The sequence below is a fragment of the Dama dama genome, chromosome 20 (genome assembly GCF_033118175.1).
Source record: "Dama dama isolate Ldn47 chromosome 20, ASM3311817v1, whole genome shotgun sequence".
Lineage (NCBI taxonomy): Eukaryota > Metazoa > Chordata > Mammalia > Artiodactyla > Cervidae > Dama > Dama dama.
In genome coordinates this window covers 100,970,079-100,995,116 of record NC_083700.1, presented here as the reverse complement: position 1 = coordinate 100,995,116, position 25,038 = coordinate 100,970,079, and the positions used below count along the sequence as shown (strand labels likewise).

Below are 25,038 nucleotides of genomic sequence, written 5' to 3'. Positions count from 1 at the left end.
ATTTTCGGCAACAGAGGGGGCTCGCAGGGGTCTGGAGGGGGGTGGGGGGGCGGTGCTGAACAATCCTGGAGCCGCAGCCAGGGCAGCTGAAGAAACTGCAGGTTCTGCGGCGAACTAGGCATCCGCCTGACCGCTGAGGTTCAGAGCAGAGTCAGCCACCAGTGCGCGGGTGCAGCGGGGCCGCCAGGAGCTGGGAGCACGCGGCGCGCACAGGGTTACTGCCGCCGCCGCCGCCGCCGCCGCCGCCGTGATTGACGCGCGGGGGTCACTTGAGGCTCCAGCCGCTCCCCCGGCACCCGGCCCGGCAGCCCGCTCAGCCCACCGAGGGCAACGCACGCCCCGCGGCCGCCCACCCGGTCGTTCCCCGCGCCTCTGCCCGCGGACACCTCGCCCAAGAAGGGCCACGACAACATGGAATCGCAGCTCGCTATTTCACTTGCCCGCGGCGGCCGCAGGCAAAAAACAATAAATAAAATGCGAGGCAACCATCAGCCGAATAGAAATCCAGAGTCCCCTACCTTCGGCCTTGGGATGGCACACTGGTCCTGTGTTCTCTGACCCACGGATCCAGCCCCTTCTTCATGAATTATTCCGGTCAGTCAGGATTTTGTGCATTTTTTTCCTGAACACCTGTTTCAAGTAAGGGGTAAAGACCTTATTGAAAGAACTGTCCTTAAAAAATAAGCTGTGCACACATATGTCCATCCAGGCATGCATGCGTGTTTGTATACACACATATGCACACGAAATATACATGTACATTGAGGCACCAAACTAGGCAGTTGGATAATGGGAGAGTCGGCTGGTTGTGAGCATGCTCGCGCCGGGAACAGATCCACCCTCTGTTATTCCTCTGAATAAATATAAATCACGATCAGAAACCCAAACAGCAGCATCCCTCTTGAATTCCTGCTGCTGAAAAACACGGAATAAACGCAGCCCAGAGACACGGCATCTAATCAGCAGCTGTTTTCTGAATCCAGAGCCAACCCCTGCCTACCCTGTCTTTTCCACTATGAGTTCAGACCTTTTTTGAAAGGGGTTTTAACCTTTTAAAGATACAGTACACCAATTATCACTTCTGAATAGCTGTCACTCCAAGAGCAAGAAGCCAGTCCCATGCCTAAAGCCACAGGGCAGGCTTGCATGCAGAGATAATGATCTCATTCATCGGTGCCTTTTTACAAACATACAAACATATATATATATATACACACACATATATATATACACAGAGAGAGAACTAGCAAAGGCAAGCCATAAAACTAGACACATATTTATTGCAGTGACGAGTTCCTTAGTGACTAATCAGCATGTTATGTAAACACTACCATCCTTCACTTCGGAACACACATGTTCATGGGGTCAGACAATGCCAGGGACACTTGTCAGCATGAGTGTCGCCCCTCAGAAGCTCCTACCTGCTGATAAAGGACTAGGAAGCCTGGCAGGGCAGCTGAAGGAAGTGGGGGGCCCTGCCAACTCAAAATTAATCACAGGGCATTGCCATGTCCTCAAATTAAAGACTCCTCTAGCACTACTTATAATCTAGAACCAGATCTTGTTCCAACACACTTTTTTTTTTTTTTTCCAACCAGAATCCAGAATCAAAACTACCACCTGAACCTTCACCATCTCTAAGATCCAGACTTAGGTCCTTCTTCTTCAAGATTTTGTTAACAGGGTTTTGTTTGGTTGTTGGGTTTTGTTTCTCCACCCCCCCCCCGCCCCCCACCAGGGCTAGATTAAGAATTAAGGTAGAAAAATGGGGGCTGGGGATTGAGGATAAACAACCCCCACCCTGCCCTAATTTTTTTTTTTTTTTAATTAAGTACTTTAGCCACCCAGCTGGTGTTTATTAGTCCAGTTTTGTTTTGGCTTTTAAAGCAGCAGCACTGAGAAGAAACCAAAACTCCCCACCTCATGTATGTTTGGAAGGAAGGAAAATGCCTTTTACAGTTTCTTTTTTACCCCAAGAACCCCAGGGCTTCAGAATAGCATTGGCTGTTGGTCCCCTGGTTCCCGCCCAGCAGCAACAACACTAGTAGCTTACCTGAAAAGCCACCCCGATGTCCCCACAGCCACTCCTGGGCAGTCCCTCTAGCCCTGGTCTCAGAGCCCACCCTCCCTGGGCAAACCACTAAAACCAATGCACTGTCACCCTCTCACCTCGTCACAGCCACTGCCTGCACTGCCCTCTCCCAGGCACACACACACACACACACACACACACACACACACACTCCCTTCTCTCCCAGTTTCCAGGGCTCTTTAGCAGAAAATTATCATATTTCATGTGTCATCACCCAAGCTAGCTGGGCCTCTCACTGATTGGCTGGGCACCGGCAGCCGGAAATGTCAACAGCCACACAGCTTGGAACTGACTCTCCCGCGGCCACCCCAGACCTGAGCCCAGGAGGCTCTGTGACAAGGCGAAGACCTGCCTGCCACCGGGAGCTTGTCACTCTCCTCCCTGGTCTGCCGCAGGCCCTCTCCTCCCTGCTGGTCTCCCTACCCCGCCCTGGGGGAGGGGACCGCCAGGGGATGTGGATCCAGTCTCCAGCCAGGCTAGGAGCTGAACTGCCTCCAACTGCAGGGAGGAAGGGAACCACTGAAATTCCTGTTCTTCCCAGCAGGAAGATGTCTCCATTCGGTTTTAAAGATTTGGAGAAAGTGTTCCTGATATAAAACTCTCTCTCCTCACACTGAAAAATAAAAATTATCAGTAAGGCTCGGGGAAAACAAAATTGTTTATCCTTGGCAGTTTATCTGTTGCTGCTCTTCATCCCCCATCTAATATCACATGCACTAAGGTATCATAACCATAATATCCCAGGGGAAACCGGAAGACAAATTAGTCCATCCTCTTCCCTTAAATAGAACAGCTCTTAACCCTCCAAGAAAACTCACCAGAAAAAGAGGCTTCCTGACTTGGCTACCCAATGCTTTGTGATGCCACCCAAGTGTTTCAGAGTTAACTGGTCTTTGTGGTGACCAACCTGAATCATTTTGACTGTAATTGAAGCATAGTCTCTCTGGCTGTATCTTTAGCAGGTTCAGTGTGACTCACCATTTCAGTCTCACCTCACTCTGTTCTCCTGGCTAAAATTAAACCCCATCTCTCTGGACTGTGGTGTAAAAGTTGTTTCTCAAACCTTTAATTATGCTGCTTTATTCTTTAGACTTCAGAGACAAGCCTCCCAGAGCTGAGGTAGTTCAAAGGTTATTCCACTAAGCCATGCATGTGATACTTCACTCCTGTCGGCTGTTTCTACTCTGGAGTTTTGCGTTTGGGGGAGAGAAAATTGGGCTTAGATATTTACTCCTTCCTTCTCCTCCAAAAAAAACCCAAAACCAAAACAAAACCCCATATGTACATGACTGAAACAATAGTGGCAGTGCTGGGACCCAGAGAAAGATGCCATCAACAAAGCCAAAATTTTGAAGAATATGGGGAAGATATGAAGTCGATGAGAGATCTGTTAGGAAAGGCTGATTAGTGCTGATAAGTCCACACATGATTCTCCCTAGGCCCCTTAAGAAGAACGTGCACAGACTGCCAGAAAAGGGTCCTGGAAAACCCCAAGCTCAGAGGATCAAAGGTCACATGAGGGTCACAGACATCAGCTCAGAGGCAAATGAAAGGACATTAGGAACTAGGAAGATTCTCTCCACACAGAACAGCAATTATTCCCTAACATCTTTGGAAAGTGGGAAGTTTGTCCCTAATATAGGAAAAAGTCAAAGTCTGAATAGAGACAGCACCCCATTTTATTTAGGTATCCCACACATACACATGCACGCACACACACACACACAAAGATGAAGAAGACAGAAAAAACAGAAGAAGAAAAATATTTACAGTCAAATAAGACACAAGTCATAACAGAGACATGCAGAACAGCCTATATTAGTCTAATAGAAGTACTGGAAGGAGATGACATCATTAAGAAAGGGGAACAGCAACAATCAAGGGAGAAATAGAAGACCATTTCCTCGAGCTGATGAGACTGGAGGCCTTAGATCATATGGGTCTATCGAGTGCTGAGTAGCAGGAATACTGAAAGAATACACAATTCTAGATGCAGTCTCTGACTCCAAGAACAAAAAGAAACAACTACAGGCTTCCTGATAGAGGAGGAAAATCAAGTTGCTTAGAAGGAAAGAAAATCAGACTGACAGCATACCTCACATCTGCAACACGAGGCTAAAAGACAGTGGCACGATTTTTATAAAATTCTCAGGAAATCTTATTGTAACTCAAGAATTCAACCATCTGCCAAATTATAATTTCTCTCACATGTGATGACAAAAGAAAGGCATGTTCAAAGACACAGAAATATCCTTTATTAAATTAAAGAAAGAAAAGATTATTTGAATATCTGTTCCAGCCAATGGAAAAAATAAGCCAGAATAATAAACTCAAGAAAAAAGATATTATATAAGAAAATGTAATGAATAAAGCCAATAAAATGTATGGTTAAGTACAAATACAATTGATAATGTGGTAGTAAAGTTTAATTGTTAACATAAGATAGGTAGAAATAAAGAGAGGACTAGAGAAAGAAATCAAGAAATCTGGAATTAAATTTCCATATGATTTCATCCAAAAAACTGGAAAATCTCAATGGAGATGGGTAAGTAAAATCACACACACAAAAAAAAATAGGGTGGGAGGATCATTATGGAAGGCAATTACAACTCCATTTATCACCTCTCTTCCCAAGACCACATTAAAATGTAATAAAGAATTTTTTAAGTTCAAATACACAATGAGAAAGAAAAGAGTAGAAGAGCCATTAGCCAAGAAAATTGAAAAAGAAGAATAGAGAGGAACTGAATTTATCAGCTATGAGTATCTACTTAAATGCTACAATAAATAAAATAATATAGCACAATTGCAGAAACCTAAAAATGGATGATGGAATTGAATAACGTTAAGAAACAGCTTCAAGTATAGTGTTTGCTGTGTGATAGGTGATAAAAACTGAATTTTAAATCAATGGGAGGAAAAAATGTATTGTTCAACAAACAGTGTCAGTGTGGTGTTCAGTATTGCTTCTAACTCATACCTTATACAAAATATATTCTGTTTCCACACATATACACACACACAATACTGCAAGGAAAAACAGGTGCTATAAATCATATAAATCATAGAATGTTATAAAGTTGCTGGGTTTTTTTTTTCCTAATAGTGGAAAGAATAGAAAAATAGTGGTTATTCAATCTATTTAAATACCATTGTGGTAGGCTACATAGCGGCCCCCCAAAAACTTTCACTTATGTAAACTGACTATTACCTTATATGGCAAAAGATGTATCTAATTGAAGGCTCCTGAGATGGGAAGGTTATCCTGGATCATCTGGGAAGGTACTAAAAATAATCCAAGTAGCCTTATAAGGGGGAGGCAGAAAAAGGAAACAATAATCAAAACAAAAAGACAACCCACAGATGGGGAAAAAATGTTTGCAAATGTCATGACCAATAAGCGATTAGTCTCCAAAATCTACAAACAGTTTATGATACTTAACAGCATCAAAACAAACAGCCCACTCAAAAAATGAGCAGAAGAACTGAATAGACATTTCTCCAATGAGGACATATAAATGGCCAATAGACACAAGAGATGTTCAACATTGCTAATTACTAGAGAAATGCAAACCAAAACTACAATGAGATATCACCTCACACCAGTCAGAATAGCTATCATCAAAAAATCGACAACAAAAGCTAGAAAGCATGTGGAGAAAAGGGAATCCTCCTGCACTGTTGGTACAGCCACTATAGAGAACAGTATGGAGGTTCCTTAAAAAAACTAAAATCAGACCTACCATATGACCTTTCAATCCCACTCCTGAGCATATATCCAGAAAACAGCATGATCAGAAAGGATACATGCACCCCAACATTCATTGCAGCACTCTTTACAATAGCCAAGACCTGAAAGCAACTTAAGTGTCCATCAACAGAGGAATGGGTAAAGAAGATGTGGTACATATACACAATGGGATATTACTCAACCGTTAAAAAGGATGAAATAATGCCAACTGCAGCAACATGGATGGACCTACATAGTGTCATACTGTATGAAGTAAGTCAGGAAGAGAAGGAAAAATATATGACATTCCTTATATATGTAATCAAAAAAGAAATGATACAAATGAACTTACTTGCAAAACAGAAAAAGAGACTCACAGACTTAGAAAACAAACTTATGGTTTCCGGGTGGGGAGGATAGTTAGGGAGTTTGGGATGGACATGTACACAGTGCTATATTCAAAATGGATAACCCAAAAGGGCCTACTGTATAGCACATGGAACAATGGAACTCTGCTCAATGTTACGGGACAGTCTGGATGGGAGGGGAGTTTGAGGGAGAATGGATACACGTCTAGGTACGGCTGAGTTTCTTGGCTATTCACGTGAAACTACCACAACATTGTTAATTGGCTATACTTCAGTATAACATGGGCTTCCTTGGTGGCTCAGACAGTAAAGAATTCACCTGCAATGCAGGAGACCTGGGTTCAATTCCTGGGTTGGGAAGATCCCCTGGAGGAGGGTATGGCAACCTACTCTAGCATTCTTGCCTGGAGGATCCCCATGGACAGAGGAGTCTGGTGGCTACCAGTCCATGGGGTCGCAAAGAGTCAGACACAACTGAGTGACTAAGCACACACACACACAATATAACATTAAAAGTTTAAAGTTTGAAGCATACATAAAGCACATGAATAATAAAAAAAAAAAAAAAAGAAAGAAAGAAAAAGAGAGAGGGAGGCAGAAGGCAGAGAGGAGAAGGAAATGTGACCACAGGGGCCAAGATTGGCATGATACAGCTACCAACCAAGGAAACCCAGAAGCACCAGAAGCTGAAAGAGGCAAGGAACAGATCCCCCCCTTAGAGGCTCTGGAGGAAGCACAGCCATGCTGACACCTTGATCTTAGCCCAGTGAAACTGATTTCATATTTCTGGACTCCAGAATTCTAAGGAAACAAAATATTGTTTTAAGCCCCAAAGTCTGTGGTCATTTGTTATAGGAGCAACAGGAAACTAACATATCCACCATGATGAGAGATAGTACTTCCTAGAGATTATAATAATTATTATTACCAGAAACAATACTTACTGTGTGCCTGGCATTGTTAAATTATATACAAATCTAATCTCATTTAATTTGTATGCAAGGTGGCAATAGAGAGTTGTAGTTAATATGGCTCCACCACTTAGTAGCATGTACGCCTGGGAAAGCTATATAACCTTCTAATGCTGCTTTGTCTCATCCATAAAGTAGAGGTGGTACCTAACTGTCGGGGCTGTTGAGGTTAAAGTGAAACTATCTATGTAAAGGGCTTAGAACACTGCCTGGCAATAAAGACTCCACAAATAATAATTAATAATGAGAAAGTTCTTCCTTATGCCAGGCAGCAGTCTGTCTCCCAGAGCATCTCTCATTGATTCTAGTTCTTCCCTTTGGATACTTATAGAACAAAGGTCTCTCCAAACCACCTGACTATCAATCAAATATCTAAAGATAATGATCATTTCACTAAGAGTCTCAGCTTTGGGAACTTCCCTGGTGGTCCACACTCCCAATGCAGGGGGTCCATGTTCGGTCCATGGTCAGGGAACTAACTAGATCCTGTATGCCACAACTAAAAGACCTCGCATGCCACAACAAAGACTGAAGATCCTGTGTGTCACAACTAAGTCCTAGTACAGCCAAGTAAATAAATTAAAAAAAAAATTTTTTTAAGAGTCTCAGCTTCTCCAGACTGAAAGTAACTAATGCCTTCAATCACTGCTCTTGTGAATTCATCAAAGTTCCTTTCTCATCCTGACCACCTCCTCTGGACATATTCTTGTATATCTTTAGATAAGATCCCAGACTTATCACCATTCTTGTTCTAGAACAGCAGTTGGCAAACTAGCCCTCCATGTAGGTTATATTTTTTAACAGTCTATGAACTAAGAATGGTGTTTACATTTTTTAAGGTTGTAAAAAAAAAAAGAAGAATTTTCAATATAAACTATATATGGCCTGCAAAGTTGAAAATGTTTATTATGTGGCCTTTTTCAGAAAAAGTTTACCAATTCCTGTTCTAGAAGATACTATACTTCTATTAATACAGTGTAAGATTACCCAAGACATTTGTGCAAACAAAAAAGTCTTTTGCACTCTTGTATCATACCAACTTAACTGTAAGGCTGCTAATTGTTCAGTCAGTACCCATTCTCTCTCCCCTTCTTACCTAGTAATAAAAAGCTAGGAATATGGCTACCAGTTTAATACTACATTTCCCAGTCTCCCTTATCATAAGGTGTGGCCAGCAGGCAAAGTTCTAGCCAATGGGATGTAACCAGACATGACTAGTGTAATTTTCTAGTCCTGCTCTTAAAGGGGAGGACCATGCCCTTCCCTTTCCCCTTTGCCATTGGGTGGAAGGTGGATCTGACAGTCCTGTGATGAAGGGTAGCAGAGCAACAACATAGAAGGATCAAGGGTCTCTGGTGCTACCATTTTACCCAATACTGCTTATTCTCAGTCTGAGAGAGAAATAAACTTGTAGTTTACTTAAGCCATTGTTATTTTAGGTCTTTGTGACAGCAAGTGAATCTATGCCCTAACCAATACAACTATCAATTTTAACTCCCGAGTATTTTTTATATTTGTGGCCGCTAAGACACACATCTCCTCCATTCTGCAATCATGCAGTTAATTTTCTGGACACCATCACAAGACCTTGCATTGACCTTGTAAGAATCAGTCTATCATTTCACCCTGACACCTGGGACCCAATTCTGTCATCCAAAGTAGCTACTGTCCCTTCTAATTTCATGTCATTTTTCAAGAAGCACTTTAGGTGTGGCACTCTAACTAAACACAGTGCTTATCAAAATACCTGATCAATGTTAAGTATAATATAATGGAGAAGACTGTGACCTCAGTTTGTGGGGGAAGAAAATAACAGATTAAACTAAGGTCAAATGAAGGAGAAGGTATGGAAGATGGAGACAAGCAGCTATGAGGAGCTTACTGTGTTCCAGGCACTCTTCTGTGAACTTCCTCAGTGTTATTTATTAAATATTTCACTGATTCATTCATTCACTTATTCATTTTTAAAGTACTAATTTTAATTTTTTGAAACAGTAACTACTAATACCCCAGTTGGGGCAGAAAACTATTATCCATAAACACTGATGAAAACAGAGCCCATCCAAACCTCTCTTTATCTAAGACCATGGGCACCTACCCTGTCTTTGCACACCTAAAGAGTTTATTGCTGGCTTTCCTTGCAAGATTTAGAGTCAAAGATAAAAATACCCCAAGCACCAAACTCAGGAACTGTTCAGTGTAGAACAGCGGACAGTATTTTCAGAAACCTCTAACATTTTAAGACAGGTGAGAAGTAAGTACATGTTGACCTTCTGCAAAGCAGGATGGCAGAAAGACAGAGTGTGCAGGCTCTGAGTAATGTCAGACTATATGGATTCAAACCCTCTGGGTTTAAGCCAACTGCTTAATCCTTTCCTGCCTCAGGTTTCCTTATCTGCAAAATAGGGACATGTTATTCTTACCAAACAATCTCCAAGGCAGATTTCCACCCCCTTTTTTGCAGATGATGAATATGATCATGAATATGTCCTTGTCCAAAGGTAATTATCCAGTAAAATGTCAGCATGAGGCTTAAACCTTAGGTCCTTTTGGTTCCCACCTCGTGTCCATATGATCAAAGAGAAAGATAGAAAATAAAGTTACTGAATCATGCTGAAAAAGATGACCTGCCCACCAGAGAGAAGGTCAGAAAACTCTTAATGTGGTACTTGAGATGAGAGACAACTGAAGATAATGGGGGTTTTCTTCTAAATTCCTTCAGAGCTTTCATTGCTTAGAGTGGAACAACACCCTAGAATGGTGTTTAAAAAACAAAGTGCGGGCTCAAGATCCACTCCCTTTTTACAGTCATTCACCCTGTCTGGGGATCTTGGTAGGGTGGTTTCCAATACACAAAAAACCAGCCAAGGTCAACGTGCATCTTCTTTCTTGCTTCTGGTTACCTAAAAGTGCATTTTTCAGAATCTAAAGGCACACACAGGCAAAACAAACAAAACCTCAGGGCATTAGTTCTTAACCTTTCTTTTACCTCTTACACCTAAGATGTGAGAGGCACTATCTGGGACCTCAGTAACCAGGGAATAATATCGGAAAAGTTTCTAGTGCAAAAGGAGTGTAGTATGGCACAAAACAAACTTCTCAGATCTGGTGAGACCCTACTGCAGGCAGCCAGTGGCAAGGCATCCAGGGGCCCCAAATGGGTACTCTGAGTGCCAACTCAGCACTGAGACAGACCTCACAGCTCCCATTCCCTGTGACCACCTGGCTTCTGTTTGCATCTCCTGGCAACATCAACTCTACGTGTGTGTACAGGGCACAGGGTGGGGGAAAGGCTGTCTTTCAGCAACTCACAGCCCATTTAAGAATGTTGCAAGAACAAACAAGTGAAAGTCATAATAAAAAGCAAGTCAGAGTCTACAACCACACAAAGAATCTAACCAACTATAGGAGCAGGATGAGATATTTTGTTTAGACTGGAAAGAACTCTGACTAGCACAGATCGTGAGTAAATACCAGAAATTATATGCAACTTATTACATTCACCTGGGGTGAAAAAACTCACATGCCTTCAGGGGCCCAGCAAACAACGTTAAGTGTGTGAAACAGTGTGGTAATAAGAGACCAGGTTTCCTTGCAAATCCAACTTCAATATAAATAAACAAAGGGCATGTAGGCTAGCATTGACATCAGAAGATGGACTGCTGGTTTGCAGCCCCTCGCCACAATGATCAAGTCAGTAAAAGAAAGAAGAGAAGGAAAAAATTTTCATCCCTCCCTAGAAGGATAAAGAAAATTAGCTTTTCTCACAAAGCAGTTTTCTAAAAGAGATTTTTAGGTCATCATCACTTCCAAGACCTAGTTAAGACTGGATAAAAAGCCAAAGTAAGATATAGAAAGAGTTAAAGAACACCCCTCAAAACTGAATGTCTCCAGAGGAGTTGAGTTAGATGGTCTGATCAGCAACTCTCAGACTAACAGTTCAGTGAATCACCTGGGGGCCAACATAGCAATGAAAGATGTTCATCTACAAGTCTCATTTACAGTCGAAAGGTGTCTCCACACTGAAACAGAAGGAAAAGGAGCAGGGCACAAGGAACGACATAGCCCAAGGACATGCTATAAACTGATTAGAACAAAATAAGTTCAAGATGGCAGACAAGTCAACTTCCACCAGACCTTGAATCCTCAGGATGCACTCTTCATAAGGCATCAGCAAGCTAAATGACACAGCTGCCAGCACCATGACAGTTCCAAGACTGACCATCAAAGACCAAAAAGTGAGTGGGAGCCCAATTCCTGGAAATTTCCACTCCTTCCCACAAAATAGTTGGAATAATCCTCCCACTCATTAGCCTATGAAATTATCCAGTCCATAAAAACTAACCGTGTCATATTTTGGGGCCATACTCACCTTCTGAGCTGACCCACACTCTGTTTGTGGAATGTATTTCTCTCTAAATAAACCCACTTCTTACCTATCACTTTGTCTCTTATTGAACCCTTTCTGAGATAAGACATTAAGAACCTGAGCTTCACCAAGTCCTGAAACCAGGTGTGTGATCTCAGTTAAAAGACTGTGGGTTCACTACTGTAAAGCAATCATCCTTGAACTAAAAATAAATAAAATTAAAAGAAAAAAAAAAAGACTATGGGTTCAAGTCCCAGTCTGGGTTTTGGCTGGGTTTGAGTCTTGGCCAACGGCTTCAAGTATCAATCTGAGTTACACTGTCTCAATACTACTTTCTTATAACATAAAGGAGCCTTTACTCCTCAGGTTATTTCATCAAAAGCTCTCCAAACTTTTGGTTTTTATTATTTTTAAATAATTTTAGACTTATAGAAGAGTTGTGACAATTACATAAAGAATCCCCACATACCCCTCACCCAGCTTTCCCTGATGTTAACATCTTACATAACCATAGTATCATGATCAAAACCAGAAAATGGATATGGGTATGATACTATTAACTAGAATGCAGAGTTTTCTCTAATTTTGCCAGTTTTTTCACTAATGCCTATTTTCTGTTCCAGGGTTCAATCCAGGATCTGACACTATATTTGGTTGTCATTTCTCTTTGATTTCCTCTGATCTGTGACTATTCCTAGTCTTTTCTTGTCTTTCTTTCCCTTGACACTTGAAGAGCACCAATCAGGTATTTTGTAGACTCTCAAAGTAGGTTTGTCTGATGTTTTCTCATGTTTAGACTGGAGTTACAGGGTTTTGGCCAGAGTACCGCAGAAGTGATATGCCTTCTCAGTACATCAAACTGGGGAAAGGAGGCATGATGTCAATATGTCTTATTACCAGTGATGTTAACCATGATCCTTTGGTAAAGTAGCATCTGCCAGGTATCTCCACTGTAAAGTTAATATTTTTCTCTTTGTAGTTAATAAACACAGCAAGAGGGTACTTTAAAACTTTGGAAATGGTCTTGCTACTCCTTAAAACTGTCACCCATTAATTTTAGCATCCTTCGGGTGAGCTATCTACAACAGTTATGACTATGGTATCCTAATGTGATTTTCTATTTCCCTCATCCCTCTACAGTTAACTGGAATTCTTCTGTAAGGAAGAGTTATCCTTTCTACCTATAAAATAACAAGTTCATCCAACTTTTATTTTTATCAAATATGGACTCATGGATAGTTATTTTATTCTTTGAGTTACGACCAAAGTTTTAAAATTTATTTCAGCTAAAATTGTCTCAACTTTGGCCATTGATGGTTCCTGTTTTATGTTGGTTCCTGTATTTGACACAATCCTGCTGTGGGTTATTTTGCTGTTGATTAGCACCACAAGATGCTCCACAATCATCTTGTATTTTGCCTGCTCAGTCCTGGAGTTTATTTTTCCAAGAATTCCTGGTTCCTCTTCTTGGATAATGGCATTTAGAAACCGAGACTTAAGCACTGAGTGTGCTCACTGCTACCAGAATGCACTGTTTCTAGGCCATCTTAGTGGTTGTCAGTCTGGCTAGAGGTTTATTAATTTCACTTATCTTTTCAAAGAACCAGCTTTTGGTCTGATTAATAGTTCTGAATTGCTTTTCTGTTTTCAATTCATTGATTGCTGAACTTATTTTTATTATTTCCTTCCTTCTGATGGCTTTAGTTTTAATTTTTTCTTATTTCTCTAATGTTGCTTTTTTTTAAGACAGGTATTTCTATTACTAATTGGAGACCTCTCTTCTTTTCTAATATAAATCACTTAATACTATCACTTCCCACCTAAGCACTGTTTAGCTGCATCTCACAAATTTGACAAGTTATATTTTCTTTTCATTCAGTTCAAAATATTTTTAATTCTTCTTCTTTGATACATAGGATATTTAGACCAATGTTGTTTGTCTTTTTAGACAATGCTGTTTGTATATTTGGGGATTTTCCAGATATATTTATATTTTGATTTCTGGTTTAATTCCACTATGGTTCATAAACATACTTTCTGAAATTACTATTCTTTTAAAGTTGTTGAGGTTTGTTTCATGACCCAAAATATAGTATCCAATGGTGAATACCCCATGTGCACTACAGAAAGATATGTTGTTGGGTAGTGTTATATAAATGTCAATTAGGTAAAGTTGCTTGATAATGCTATTCAGATCAATATACTTTTATTGATATTCTTCCCATTTATTCCATAATTAACTAAGGAAAAAAGCACTGAAGTTTTCACGTTTAACTGTGAACTTGTCTAATTTGCTTTTCGATTCTATCAACTTTTGCATTATGTGTTTCAGAACTCTGTTGTAAAGTACATATATATTTAGGGTTACTACTTCTTGGAAAATTGGGGCCTTTACAATTATTTAATGCGCCTTTTTATCCCTGAGAATAGTCCTTGTTCTGAAGTCTATTTTCTGATATTACTGGAACAACTCCAGCTTTATTTTAGTTAGCATTTGCACAGCATCCTGTTCTATACTCTTAATTTTAACCTGTCTTTATATTTGAAGTGATTTTCTTAGAGACAGTGTATAGTTTGTTCTTGCCTTTTTTATCCAATGTGATAATTCCTGTCTTCTAACAAGTGTGTTTATGCCATTCATACTCATAATGATTTTTTACATGGTTGGATAAAAACATACTAATTTTGTTTCTTTCTTTCTTTTATCTGTTCTTTCTTCTTTCTTTTTCTGCATTCTTTTATTTGCCTGGTTTAAGGGTGGAATAAGGGAGGAAACACTGCCTGTTGTTCTGATTAAGACTTAGTCTTAGACAAGCACTGCATCACTGAGCCTTCTCAGTGATCCCACCCCTCCTCTGGGTTACTTCTGAATCCAGCATTTATATCTGCTCTTTTTCCAGGGGTCAAGAGTTGTTTTCCTGTGCCCTTGCTCCAGAAATGACAAGATTTCATCAGTACCCTAAGGGTAATAGTGTCCATCCCCTTATACACACACACACCACAATTTAAGGCTTTTGTTCACAGAAAAGAAGGGTCCGGGCAGAGTTTTCTTTCCCTCCCACAGCAGCTTTGTTCCCTGTGCAGCACAAGGGAGACTTTCTGTAGATGTTCCAAATCATTCCAGGGAGCTCATGGTGGGATTCATGGAAAAACGCCTATAAGAAGGCATGCCCCCCCTTTATTTGTGACCCTAGATTCATCTTCTCTTGCCAGTGTGCACTCAGCCAGACTCCACCTACTCAACCCTAGCTGAATTCTTACAAGGGTCTAGCTGGTTCTTGTACAGGTAAATCAGGGCTTGTGTCTTATTTCTCCCTGCAGATACCTGTCTCTTCCTAAATTCTGGTTTCCCAGCAACCTCAATACTTCAATATGTTCAAGAAAGGATGTGAATCTGCTGTTGGTTTATTTATTTTTTTTTCATTGTAAGTTTGGAAGTAATTCTCTTTCTAGCTCTCTACATCTTTGAGTAGAAACCATAATCCTGCTTTGTTTAATGAAGTTCTTATGCATCTTCTGCAACAGCAAGCAGGAGAAGATATAGCAGGTAGTCAGGGTAAATCATTATCCTTTTGGTAACTTTCCTAAAGGACTTTAGAAATGGCATATGTCCCAGAAACACTTCCTGTTTTTTGAGAAATGTAAGGTGTAGGAAAATATCCCATAGTGGTTAAGTAAAACACAAATGATGTACTGATTCTTCATGAAGTATAAACTATAGATCAGTCAGCAGTAATCCAGGACAACTGCCTGGCTGAAAGCATCTACCAGTCTGCAATTGTCTGGCAAAGAATATGATGGTATACAACAAACTGCATGGATATCTAAGAATAAAGTAACTCAAAACAATTTCTAGCCCACTAAGCCAATTTCAGAATTTTTCATACATGTCACTATTCAGTAAGAAATATGACAGGTGACTAATTACTCAAAATGAGGCCAATGACAAAAATGTCATGCCTTGTTTATTATTTATTATATTTTCCCCAAAGGTGAGTCATTCCATTAACGATTAACTCCAAATTATTATTATTAACAATGATGGCAATGGAACAATATGATTTAGTGATCACTTATGACAAGCCAGACATATTACAAACTCTTTCTCATTTCATCATCACAAAAACTCAATGAGAGAAATAGAACTCAGAGGGGTTAAGAAAGTTGTCCATTACACAGGGCTAATATGTGCTAGAACCAGAATTCAAACCCAGGTCAGTCTTCAAAGATCTTGTTTTTAGCTTCTGAGTGAGACTGCCTTAGAAGGGTACGAGTTAAGATTTTGTGTGGCCCATTGAGTATTTCCTTCTCAAGGAAAAGGTTGGAAGAGGTCCACCCTTGCATAAAAACACGAAAGCATCAGAAATGTCATACAGGCTAACAGCAGTTGTCCAATCAGAAGGCTATTCAGTTTCGAAATGGTAATAAAGGACCAGTTGAGAGAAGATGACAACTGACCTTTATGAGGTTAGTTTGAAAGGAAGGTATAATTGTCCTCCACATTTTTTAAATTTCTCTCTGGCCATCTCCTTATTCATGTGTGTGTGTGTGTGTGTGTTGAATATTCTTCTCTTCCACATAACACTGCATTACAATGCTGTCGTCAGTATTTACTTACAGTCTTCTTGAAATTATATTTATCTATCTCAACCAAAACTATCTCTTAAGAATAAAGAGTTCAAAAACAAATAAAATATACAAAAATTTCAACTAAAAATCAATTGGTTCATTCAATAATAAAAATAAAGAATAAAGTGGCTTCCCTGGTGATCCAGTGGCTAAGAATCCCTCTTGCAAGGCAAGGGACACCCTTTCAATCCCTGGTCTGGGAAGATCGCACATGCTGCAGAGCAACTAAGCCCATGTTCCACAACTACTGAGCTCACACTACAGAGTCTGCAAGCCACAACTACTGAGCCACATGCTGCAACTACTGAAGCCTGCATGCCTGAAGCCTGTGCTCCAAAACAAGAAAAGCCACCACAACAAAAAGCCTGAACACCACAAAGAAGTGTAGCCCCTGCTCACCTCTGGAGAAAGCCTGAATGCAACAATGAAGTCCACCACAGTCAAAAAATAAAATAAGTAGATTATTTTTAAAATGTATAAAAAAATAAAGAATATGGGACATCTACCATCTCTAATGAGGAGGCCTAACATGACATCCTGAACTTATCTTAGACATATGGAGTACAGCAACAGCACAGAAATGAGTTAGTTACAAAGATAATAATGCAAACAGCCACTACTAAATCTTCAGCTGGAAGAAGCAAGCTCCACACAAGCATAGTTCATCTTTACCTAATAAGCTTGTGCAAAACAAGATAGCAAGTGAAATACAAAAAAAAAAAAAAAAAAAAAAACAGTAAGAAGTAGTGACAATTACCAGACAAGGAAAGAAGAAGAGTTCCCCTCCAAAAAACAAAGAGCAGTAGCCATCAGGGGAATTTCACCCACGATGGAGAACTTCACCAGGTGGCCCTCCCAGAATCTGAGTGACAACACAAAGCAGTAACTGGCTCTTTCTGACCTTTCACAAGACACACATGGAAAATGAGGCTTCCCAGGTGGTGCTAGTGGTAAAGAATCTGCTTGCCAATTCAGGAGGTGTAAGAGACACAGGTTCGATCCCTCAGTTGGGAAGATCCTCTGGAGAAGGGCATGGCAACCCACTCCAGTATTCTTGCCTGGAGAATCCCATGAACAAAGGAGCCTGGAGGGCTACAGTCTGTAGGACTGCAAAGAATCAGACACAACTGAAGCGAATTAGCATGCATGCAGGCATGGAAAATGAGTCTATTTAGACAACACATTGGGCAAACAGCCAGAGGCAACTGATTCAGGGGCCTCTGTCACCCCAAGCTCCACCTGGCTTCCCTGAGAGATGAAGATGGTGGGGGGTGAGGAGGAGATCATATCTCCACATATCTGTAATCCATTCACGACACACCAGTGAGTGGGCTGCCCACCAAGGCAAGCTCTGCAATAACATGTGTCAACAGGTACTCCGATCATGTTTGATTTACTCTATTTAAAAAGTTAGGAGAATATATAACACATCAGAGCAATATTTTCATCAAAAGAGGTTAATGTTCAAGCATTTTTTTCAGTTATGAAAAAAATTAACTCTTGGAATGCGTCCCTCCGTGAGGATGCAGAACCACCAGATATGAATACTTTGCCTTTTATTAAGCTGTCTGTCAAAACAGCCTACTATCTCAAAATATTGTTTTAAAATCTGAATCAACTTTATCAGTACTCACCATGGAGTTAAAGCATTAGATTGAATGACCATATGCTTCAATGCTGGGACCTTTTAGAGGTAAAGAGCGTTCTATTGTAATTACTCTGTAATAACAAGAATAAGCCAGGACTCTCCTAGGCTTCCCAGGTGGCTCAGTGGTAAAGAATCCTCCTGCCAATTCAGGAGACACAGGTTTGATCCCTGGGTTGGTAGGATCCCCTGGAGAAGGAAATGGCAACCTACTCCAGTGTTCTTGCCTGGAAAGTCACATGGATAGAGAAGCCTGGTAGATAACAGTCCATAGGGTTGCAAAAGAGTCAGACATGACTTCGTGACTAAACAACAACAGCTCCTAAGTAACCAAAACACTTGGTCACTCAGGTATGAGACCATATTCCCATATTAGAACAAGGAAACCTAAGTTCACCTATCTTCCTCTTTAAAAATAAAATAATAGCAAGAAAGTAAAAACTGAAATATATAAAACAGAAAATAAAAAGTGTGCTCTTTACAACCCCTAGAATCTCATCCTCAGATATAACTTCCACTAACAGTCTGTCTTCCAGTCCTCCTCCACATGCAGAGGACAGAATTCCCAAACACTACTATCTGAGACCAGATGAGTGAGTACCAAATGGCCAAAAATAGAAAATGTCTACCCCATACACTGAGTTCAGACAGGACCTACCCCTTTCCTGCACTTCTGGGGTTCAGCATATGATTTGGGTGATTTGAGGTCTAAACCATTGGGTGAATCACTTTTTACCCTGGGCATACAGTTGATTCAACTGTATGGTTCAATATGGTCACAGAATTCTTTTAGAGCCAATGAGGTACAAAGAAACTTTTACCTGGGCTTCGTTGAAGACTCATTCTCTAGCTCACTCTCACATGTATTGAAACTGAAAGAATCTAAGGCCTTGACTTGCATTGTCCAAGATGGTAGCCACTAGGCACATGGAATGACTGAGCTTTACAAGCGCATTACATGTCCAACTAGCCCCTTGGAATGCAACTAGTACAAATTGAGACATGATGTAAGTGTACAAGGCACACTGGACTTCAAAGACAATAGGAAAAAAGAACATAAAATATCTCACTAATAATTTTTGTTGATTACATGGTGAAGTGATGATGCATGTGGTTCATAGTGAACTACTAAACAGTGCTGATCTAAAATATTTGAATTCCTGATAAAGCCAGGCCTAGTGGTAACCCTATCCATGGATTTTTCAGCTAAATGAACTAATGCATATTATGTAGCTTAAGTAAGTTTTGATTAGGCTTTCTAGGACTTGCCCTTGAAGGTCTTAACTGATAATGCATAGTCATATGAAGAAACATACTGTACATTCAGGAAACTTCTTTTTTCCATACCACTTGGCCTGTGGGATCCTAGTTCCCCAACCAGGGATTGAACCCATATCCCCTGCACTGGAAACACAGAGTCTTAAACCACTGGACCAACCCTACTACTTACCCCAGTAGTCTCCAGGATACCACTCTTCACTGAATGAAGATCATGGGCACTTCTGTGCGCAAAGCGTTCCATACGTGGACCAGTCAGCCATTTTTTCTGTGAACACCACTGGATGTGCCCAGTGTATAGCACCAGCTTTCTTTCAGGTCCCCCAGCGTAATGCTCTTTCTTGTCTTGGGCCTTTGCACAAACTTTCCCTTCTGCCTGGAACATGCTGTCCTCTCATTTGCTTGTTCCCTCAGGTTGCAATTTAGTTGCCATCTCCTCAAAGGTAAGTCCCCTGGTCATTCAATTTAGAGAATATACCCTGTTCTTGCCTCTCACAACACCCCACCTTCTCTATATGTGTAGGGAAAAATATATGTTAATTTCTTAGATGTCTGTTTGACATCTACTTTCCCCCTCCCTGTTATACTATAACCTGAATTAGGGCATGTCATACCTATGTTCTTTTCATCCCTAGCACTTGGACACGTAGTAGGTGCTCAATAAACATTTTCTGAAGTCCAGGCATGAATGTTAAAGGGAGCAGGAGAAACAGGAAGGCCAGGTGAAGGTGAAACAATGTGGTAAGGGAGCCTAGATAATCCAGTATAACCAAGCTAAGGAAAGTTTCTTTATGGTTCAGGCTGTCTAGTGGAACCACAAAGAAAGTAAGGATAAGAACCGACAAAGGAACAACAGGTCTGGAAGAATTTCAACAGTTAATAGCTCCCTGGACCTTCCCCTAAGCATAAAAGTAAATGATCAGAGACTCAAAAGGTAAAGTCTTCAGTACAAAGCATTCCTAAACTTCACACAACAAAAATTCTACCTAGGGTTTTGTTCTGTTTTAGAGACAATGTGATTCTTAGGCTCCTTTTCATAACCTGACTGCAAAAATATGGAAGGATCTAGGGTCTACTCTAAAAGCTCTCATCTGACTCTGCTCTAAGGACAAGATCACACTCTTGACCTCTGCTTGTGGAACTTCTCATGAGCCTGGTTGAAATGTTGACCTGGCCATATCCCAACCAGCCTTTTTGCGCCCATAAAAGTAGAAAATATCTGCTCTTTTTCTGTTCACATTCTTGTTCTCCCATGGGATCTACCTTGCTTGGTTTACTCACCTTACTTTACTTGTCAGGGAAGGAGGATGGTTAGTTACTGAAACTCTTTAAGATTGATATATAAGCCTCTTAATTATTCCTTTGGATATGAGATCTCTCTAAATGAGAATGTCTCTTCATTTTGCTTTAATGAGATACATTTTTTTAAATTTACTTTTTATTGAAGGATAATTGCTTTACAGAATTTTGTTGTTTTCTGTCAAACTTCAACATGAATCAGCCATAGGTATACATACGTCCCCTCCCTTTTGAACCTGCCTCCCATTTCCCTTCCCATCCCACCCCTCTAAGTTGCTACACAGTCCCTGTTTGAGTTTCCTGAGCCATATTTTTTTTGAGCCATATTTTTAATGCATTACTTTTATTATGGAAAAGTGATAGACACAACAGAATTCATGTAATCTGTTATGATATAATCACAAGAGAAAAATGACGTTCTTAAACCAAGCACCCAATTTAAGATCTAGACTACTACCTTTGAAGTCCTCTGTATGGCCCTCCCTGGTTTCATATATTTTTTGAAATAATGCAAGCCACTTAATCAGTGAACTGCAGGAACCTCGGCTTAGATTAGAGGGGTGAGAACTTTGGAAGAGATTTGGTGCTGTCCACCCTGTGGGTGCTGATGAGTCTTCAGAAAGGTGGGAGAGCTACCATGTCTCAGAGGAAAAAAGAAGTGTTCCTCTTCTTTCTCTCTTTCTCCTCTCAACTTTTTAAAATCACATACCTCCTTTCTCTGCTGGAAGGACCAGGGAAGTCTACTTATAGAAGAAGCAGGTACAAAGCCCTGCAATTCTGTCTCCTCCCCTTTCTACCAGTTGGATTTCATTAGGGATTACTAGGTATTTTTTCTTAATAAAATCAGATATGCACTAGGAAAGCAAACATCAGGATCATAGAGCTGGTAACCATTTATTTATTACATAAATATACAGATTTGATAGCTGGAAAATATTTTAAAGATAATTAAATCCAATCTTCTCATTTTATAGCTGAGAAAACCAAGGTACAGGACTTGACAAAGTCATTCAGCTAAACACATGTTTTTAGTCTCCATTATTTTTATTTCCTATTATTCAATTTCCATCATTGATAGATTTTTATTATTAAAAATTTGATCACTATTATTGACCATCTTACTTTAGTCTGAGGCACCTTGCCTGAACCAAGTATCAGCATTTTCACTTAGCAATATTAATAAAAAATAACTTTTGGGTGGTATATAAAAAGGGGATATATATTCATGTCAATGCAAAACATTTTATCTTATTCACAACAGGATTTCTGCTTTCAATAAAAAGTCAATGAATATTCTATCATACTTTTTTTACATCCTTACATTCTTCAATCTTATTTCTACTTCAAATAAAACACAAAATTGAGCTGAATCTTCAAAAATAAAGATACTTTAGCATACTTTTATAAGGTGAAGATGATAATCATTAAGTTTTTTGCCACACCAGGAACCTACCTTGCTACTACTTAATTAGTTAACCAAACATTTTGAATGACTATCAGGTGGCCAACACTGTTCCAGACATATATCTTCTTCAGGAAAAAAATGTTTTCAATTTAAGATTTTTTAAGAATCCCTTTATTTATTCATTTGTTTATGTATCATATTCAACACATAATTTTACTTCTATTATTCTCCAGGCATTTTGGTAGGCACTGTTAAGAATAAAGCAGATACAGAAACAACTCTTAGAGAACATACAATCAACAGATAGAGGGACATGTTTACCTAAATAACTACAATATACAGAAGCCAAGCAGACAACGTAAATGCATGAAACAAGTTGAGTTTAAGGCAACAAGCAGTGAAGAAGAGAATGTTATTCTTTATTTTAGGAGAAAGAGTGAAAAAAGAGAAGATATAGAATGCGAGGATAGGAGGAAGCAGAGAGAGATGGAGTGGTGGGGAGAAGAGTGCGGAGGGAGAGGAGGGGAGAGAAAGGAGAGGAAAGGACCAGGACTGCGCCTTGAGTAACTCCGGAATTTCAACCCTGAGAGGTCACATAGAGGAGGTAGGTAGAGGGAGACCACTGTCATAGGAGAAAAGCCAGGAAAGCATGGTGTCCCAAAAGCCACAAGGCGAAAATGTTTCAAGATGGAGTAGAAGTTTAACTGTGTCAAATTTTGCTGAAAGCATCTACTGGATCTGACAACATTGAGGTCACTGGTGCCCTTGACAAGAGGAGTTTCAGCACTGTAGTGGAGTTGCAGACCAGGCTGAAACTCTTTGAAAAGCAGATAGAAAACAGAAAAATAGAGGTAGCATGAAGGCAACTCTTTTAAGAAGTTTTACTCTGAAGGGAGCAAAGAAATCAGGCAATCATTAAAGTGCAATCATTAAAGTGGGACAAGCAATCAAGTAAGGTGGTTTTTAAAAGACAGTTGATATTAACAAATGCCAATAAACACATGAAATGATGCTCAACACCATTAATCATTAGGGAAATGCAAATTAAAAAATACATTGAGGTACTACATCAGACACTTTAGGATGGCTACTATAAAAAAAAAAAAAAAAAAACAGAAAACAAAAAATGTTGGAAGGGATGTGGTGAAAATGGAACACTTGTGTACCATTGATGGGAATGTAAGATGGATGGTGCAGCCACTATGGAAAACAGAACAGCAGCTCTTCAAAAACTTTAAAATAGAAATATCACATGACTGGCAATTGCACTTCAGTATATATACCCAAAATAAATGAAAGTAAGGTATCTAAGAAATGTTTGTACATCCATATTTCATAGAAGCACTATCCACAATAGTTACAGTGTAGAAGCAACCAGTGTCCATTGATGGATGAATGGATAAGCCAAATGTGGTAAATACCTACAATGCAACATTATTCAGCCTTAAAAAAGGAAGAAAATACTGACCTATATTACCATATGGATGAATCCTGGGCCTATTATGCTAAGTAAAATAAACCAATCACAAAAAGACAAATACAGTGTGATTCGAATTATATGAGATACTGAGAGTAGTCAAAACCATAGAGACAAAAAGTAAAACGGCAGTTTCCAGGAGATGGGGGGAGGGAGAATGATGTGCTATTGTTTAATATGGCCAGAGTTTCAGTTTCATAAATACAAAGAGTTATAGAGATGGATGGTGGTGAGAGTTGCACAACATTTTAAACGTATTTAATTCCACTAAACTTCACACTTAAAATTGTCAAATGGTAAATTTTATGTTATGTACACTTTACCACAATAAAAAATGAAAGACAAAAAGACAGTTGATATCAGATCAAGTTTGCCTACTGATCGGGATAATCTGGGAAAGATGAAAGTATTGATGGTGCTAGAAAGAGATGGACAAAGAAGGCAAATCGACCAAATCCTAGAGAAGGAGAATGGAATCCAGGCAGAGAGATGGAGAGGGAGTAGGAAAGAGGGAGAGGTGAAGGGAGAGATGGGGAGGAAGAGGCAGGGAGGGGGAGAGAGAGAGAGACAAAGGGAGGGAGAGAAGGAGGAAGAAGGGGACAGAAAGTGAGGGAGAAAGAGTGGGGGAGAAAGAGAGAGGGGAAAAGAGAAGGAGGGAGGGGAGAGAGAGAGAAAGGAAGAAGGAGGGAAGAAAAGAAGGTAGGAAAGAAGAAAGGACGGTGGGATGGAGAGTTGATCTAAAGAGGGACACTTCTTCCATCGCACCATAAACAAGAAGGAAAACATGGTGATAAATTTGGTGGTGGAATAATGAGGGAGTTCCCATTTAACACCTTCTATTTTCTACCTAATATAAGGGAGGACACCATTTGAGAATAAGGAAGGAGGGTGAGTGAGAAACTGGCAGAGGCAGGAATAGATATGAAATAATCCCTTCAGAGAGTGAAAGAAGAAATCCCTCTAGAGAAACATGGTAGGAAGTGCAGAGCATCCAGCTATGATTTGGGATTACAAATTTAAGGCACAATCAGTCAACTCTATTCTTATTTACTCCAGCAAAGTTCAGCTACATGGAGAAGCCAAAAGTCACCTGTGCATTGTGAGATTCTGAGTTGTAGACCCAGGGTAGAGCCTGAGCTTCTGGGTTTCTAACAAGCTTGCAGGTGATGCCCCTACAACTGGATCACCAAGTCACACTTTGAGTAACAAGAGACTACAGCCCATTCCTTTGTCATTTTCTTCTCAAGCACTTAAGTAGACAGCAGGTCTGTCACCTCTAAGTCTCAAAATAACAAAAAAGCTAAATTAAAATGATAATAATTAAAAAGCAGGGAAGCATGGAGAAGATGGAGGAGCGTCTGTACTGGAAATACCTTTTCTTGCCTCTCTTCTCCTCTACATTTCCAGGCTTGGCAACATCATACAATCTCACAGCTACAATCACCATCTTTATGTGGATATGATGACTCCTTTCTTGGCTCCAAAGGCCTAATGGACACATCCATATAAGTGTCCCACCAGCAATTAAAACAACAAATTGCCCCCAATATTTGCTTCTCCTTGATCTTTCAATGTGTTGATTCTTCTTACTCTCTGGCTTCCACATTTAAGAAGTTGTTAAGACCCATTGATTTATTCCTAAAGTATTAGTAACTTCAGTGAATGCAAATTAGAACTACACCAAGATACTACTTCCCCTTTAGCTGATAGGCAAAAATCCAAAAGTTTGACAACATACTCTGCTAGCATGACTGTTACAAACAGACTTACATGCA

General features: G+C 40.0%; 1 protein-coding gene across 1 annotated transcript in view; it reads right to left on the bottom strand.

Moving 5' to 3' along the window:
• HIVEP3 (HIVEP zinc finger 3) overlaps positions 1-25,038 on the bottom strand; it is a 533,741-nt gene that overhangs the window by 414,082 nt on the left and 94,621 nt on the right. Inside the window, exon 2 of the mRNA XM_061122237.1 lies at positions 519-630. The gene's annotated coding sequence lies outside the window, so the exon portion shown is untranslated. The remainder of the gene's footprint in view (positions 1-518; positions 631-25,038) is intronic.